The sequence below is a fragment of the Oratosquilla oratoria genome, chromosome 16 (genome assembly GCF_046742065.1).
Source record: "Oratosquilla oratoria isolate Oo_2021 chromosome 16, ASM4674206v1, whole genome shotgun sequence".
In the NCBI taxonomy this organism is placed as follows: Eukaryota; Metazoa; Arthropoda; class Malacostraca; order Stomatopoda; family Squillidae; genus Oratosquilla; species Oratosquilla oratoria.
This window is the reverse complement of record NC_134792.1, coordinates 67861578-67866577: the sequence shown is the minus strand read 5'-3', so window position 1 is coordinate 67866577 and position 5000 is coordinate 67861578.

Genomic DNA, 5000 nt, shown 5'->3' with positions numbered 1-5000 from the left:
CGAGAGGAAGGATTCCGAAAATTTCTGACGATGGAGTGGCCTTCAGGCTTCTGAGAAAACACAAAGATGCAAGATTACAGAATCCTTTGGTGTATTTATTTACATTATTCATACATCCACCCACTCAACTATATACATGAGAAGAAGTGTGTAAGAAAGAGAGAGAGAGAGAAAGAGAGAGAGAGAGAGAGAGTCACGTACCGACAAAAAGAAGTTAAGCAGAAGTACATGAACAAGTGGAAAGTTTTTGAAGAATATACATGGGTCTAATTCTCCCGACGCATATAAGAAGAGTTAAAAAAGCACACACATGCACATGCACACACAAATGCGGGTTGACTTCTGAGCTCCTGCGCATACAAAAATGAGGCTGCGCAAACACTGCCTAACATTCAGACTTTTTCCTTATGCGAACTTATTTTTTTCTTCTTTATTTTTTTTTATTTTTTATTTTTTATTTTTTTGGGTGCACTTCATGTTTGGTCGGGCTCCCTTTGAGTCATCATAGAAGGCATGACATTTTATGGGACCAAGTTTGAAGTCGAGACGAGGCAGAAACCCCCAGAGGCCTTCCAGTAGTTCTTCGGCGTTCTTCGGAGTTGATTCCTCGGTGGCACGAACTCCCAGAGCTCTCGAAGTCGAATCAAGGGAGGAGGAGGAGGAGGAGGAGGAGGAGGAGGAGGAGGAGGAGGAGGAGGAGGAGGAGGAGGAGGAGGAGGAGGAGTGGGAACTCTCCGTGTTCCTCGATGTTGGAGGTGGAGGGGGGGAGGAAGGGGGCAGAAGCTTCAGGATCCTTCGAGGTCAAGTAAGACTAGGACCTTCCAGTGATCTTTGAAATCGAGACAAGGCAGAAGCTTCCAGAGGCCTTCCAGTAGTTCTTCGGGTTTCTTCGAAGTGGAATCGTCGATGCCATGAACTCCCAGAGCTCTCGAACTCGGAAACGAAGACCTTTCGAAATCCAGGCCATGGAGGAGGAAGAGGAGAAGGTGGAGGAGGAGAAGGAGGAGGAGGAGGAGGAGGAGGACGAGGACGAGGGCTCAGTGCTCCTCAGTGTTGGAGCAGGAGGGGAAGGAAAAAGAAACTTCAAGTTCCTTCGAAGTAAATGATGCTGAGGAGCATCCAGTGATCTTCGAAGTTGAGACGAGGCAGAAACCTGAAACATTCTTCATAATTCTGATTTTTCCTTCAATGTCATGCTTGACTGGTCAGAAAGTTTCTTGTTCTTCTCTCTCACTCTCTCTCTCTCTCTCTCTCTCTCTCTCTCTCTCTCTCTCTCTCTCTCTCTCTCTCTCTCTCTCTCTTTCTCTCTCGTATTTTACTGGCATGGAGTGCAGGCAAGCGCCCTCCCCACTCCTCCCCACTCCTCCCCACTCCCAACTACCCATCCCCCCATTCCCCCAACCCCCCTCGACCTTCATCTCCGCTTATTATAATTCGTTTTATGCGCGCCGGGGGGGGGGGGAGGCACCAAGAGGTCAGATTAAATGAGCGCGTCTTCTTCCACAATTTCCACCAACACCACTAACCACCAACTTAGCTTCCTCCTCCTCCTCCTCCTCCTCCTCCTCCTCCTCCTCCTCCTCCTCCTCCTCCTCCTTCCACTAATATCATCACCAACACCACCACGGCACATCACTACAACATCACCATAATCAGCACCACAACACCATCACCACAACACCACCGCCACTAACACCTACGCTTCCTCTACATCATCATCATCATCATCATCATCATCATCATCATCATCATCATCATCATCATCATCATCATCATCATCATCATCATCATCATCATCATCACCACCACCACCACCACCACCACCACCATCATAATAACATTAATCATCATGATCATGATCATCATCATCATCATCATGATCATCATCATCATCATCATCATCATCATCATCATCATCATCATCATCATCATCATCATCATCACTACAACCTCCTCCACCTCCTCCTCCTCCTCCTCCTCCTCCTCTTCCTCCTTCATGAATTCTCACCCCCCACCCCCACATTCTCCTACACCACATTTCTTCTCCGCAAAAATGAAGAAGAAAAGAAATGGTGTAAGACTTTGGAATTCTTGAAAGCATAAACAAAAATTGCCCCCCCAAAAAAAAGAAAAAAAAAAGAGAGAAAAGTCAATTTTGTGATGCGAAAAGTTTAGCCAAAAGCAGAGGATGAAAATTGGCACCAAAAAAAAAAAAAAAAAAAAAAAAAAAAAAAATTGCTATAACTAGGTCCAGCCGGCCACGTACTCAGTCTTACCAACCTTCCCGAAAGAAACTTCTGGAAGTTACTGTACAGGATTTACCCAATGCGCCATTAATTATATTACGTCATGTTGACATTGCATACTACCTGTCGTAGTAATTCCCTCTCTGGAAATGAAGTTTCGCCAACTATACAGGGTGTCCAAAAAAGTACTCACAAGAATACTCAAACGTGTAAACATATATGCATATAAGCGTATATGTATATAAACGTATATGCATATGTACGTATAAACGTACATGTATATATAATCATAGACGTATATACAGGGCGTCCCATAAGATACTGAGTACTTTTGTGAATACTATTTTTGTGACACCCAGTAAATTTCCACAAACATTGATATACTCGTATGTCACTTACTATTCGAAGACAGTCTCCAACCGACTCCACCTCCCCCTCATACCTCCTACCTCCACTACCCCCTCCCTCATCTTCCCCCTCCCTCCTCTTCCCCCTCCCTCCTCTTCCCCCTCCCTCCTCTTCCCCCTCCCTCTTCTTCCCCCTCCCTCCTCTTCCCCCTCCCTCCTCTACCCCTTCCTCCTTTACTTCCTTCTCTACCCCCCTTCTCCTCTACCCCTCCCTCCTCCATCCCCTCCCTCCTCTATCTCCTCCCTCCTCTACCTCCTCTCCCTCTACCCCTCCCCTTCCCCTTTTCCCCTGCCCCTCTACCCCTCCACCCATCTCCCCTTATCCCTCCTTCCTCTATACCCAACCTCCTCTACCCCCTCCCTCCTCTAACCCCCTCCCACCTCTACCTCCCTCCCTCCTCCATCCCCTCCCTCCTCTACCCTCTCACTCTTCTACCCGTCCTTCCTCTAACCCGTCCCTCATCCTCTTCCCCTCCACTCTCTATCTCCACCCACTCTTCCCCTCCTTAACACATCCCATCTCTACTCTTCCCCTTTCCTCTCCCTTACCCCCTTCCCTCCCCCCCTTCCCCTCCCTCTCTCTACTCCCTTCCCCTCCCTGCCCACTCCCTTCCTCCTCCCTTCCCATTCCTCCTTCCCCCTCCCCCTCTCTCCTCCCTTCCCATTCCCCTTTCCCTCTCCCCTTCCCTCTCCCCTTTCCCCCTCCCTTCCCACTCCCTTCCGCTTCCCTTCCCACTCCTCCTTCCCCCTCCCCCTCCCCCTCTCTCCTCCCTTCCCATTCTCCCTTCCCTCCCCCCTTCCCCCTCCTTTTCCTCCCTTCCTCCTCCCTTCCCATTCCCTTCCCCCTCCTCCTTCCCCCTCCTCCTGTCTCCCCCTTCCCATTCGCCTTTCCCTTCCCCCCTTCCCTCTCCTCCTTCCCCTCCCTTCCCATTCCCCCTTCCCACTCTCTCCTTTCTCCTCCACCTTCTCCCCTCCCTTCCCCTTTCCTCCCTTTGCCCCTGACTTCCTGGTATAAACTCTTATGACTAATGGTAATAAACAACCTAGCTGATTTATGATAATAGTTATGGAAGAAGGAGTAAGATATTATTTTGGTGTTGGGATTGTGTGTAATATCAACCCAAGAATATGAATATAAAAAAAAAAAAGTATGAAAAAAAAATTAAATGAAAAATGAAATTAAATATATAATGAAATTAATAAAGTAAAATTAGAAATAAATAAAATATAAAATAAGATAAATAAAATATAAAATGAAACAAGAAAAAATAAAATTGCAATTGTAAATGAAATATAATAGAATAAAAAATAAAATTAGAATAAAATAAAGATAAGAACAAATAAAACAAAATAAGAAGAAACAAATGATAAAATGAAAAAAGAATAAAAATATCGTTAGAATTTAATAAAAAATATAATAAGATCGTCTGACGGCAAAGGAATACATAAAGTGAAAGTGCGTACGATCCGGATTAATTGAAATTTATTTGTTGAGGATGAAAGCCAATTGTATTGGCAGTGACAGCTTTATTGAATGTATTATACATCGTATTGTATTGATGTTGACAGCCGTACGCACAAGCATTGAAGTAAACAAATTGATTACATATTTGGGGATAATAACGCACGGACAGACATGGTGTATCTAAACATAGCGTGTCCCCTCCGTAGACTTATTATTATTATTATTATTATTATTATCATTATTATTATTATTATTATTATTATTATTATTATTATTATTATTATTATTATTATTATTATTATTATTATTATTATTATTATTATTATTATTATTATTATTATTATTGTTATTGTTGTTTTGTTGTTGTTGTTGTTAATATATTATTGTATTATCATTATATTATTATTATTATTATTATTATTATTATTATTATTATTATTATTATTATTATTATTATTATTATTATTATTATTATTATTATTATTATTATTATTATTATTATTATTATATATTTTCTTATTCTCCTCCCTTTCTCTCTCTCTCTCTCTCTCTCTCTCTCTCTCTCTCTCTCTCTCTCTCTCTCTCTCTCTCTCTCTCTCTCTCTCTCTCTCTCTCTCTCTCTCTCCCAGAAAATTGATAACAGTGAATTGAATATGATAACTAGAGTTGCAGGGACAATTTCGCTGTTTACAAGTTTGTAAGTATTCCATACCTTTCATCATAACATACCCTTCTTCCCCCTCTCTCCCCTCTCCCCCATCTCTCTCTCCTCCTCTCTCCTCCTCTCTCATCCCCTCTCTCGACCTCCCCGACTCTCTCCCTTTCGCCCTCTCTTGCTCTCTGTCCTTGTGTTGTTCCTCTCTCTCTCTCTCTCTCTCTCTC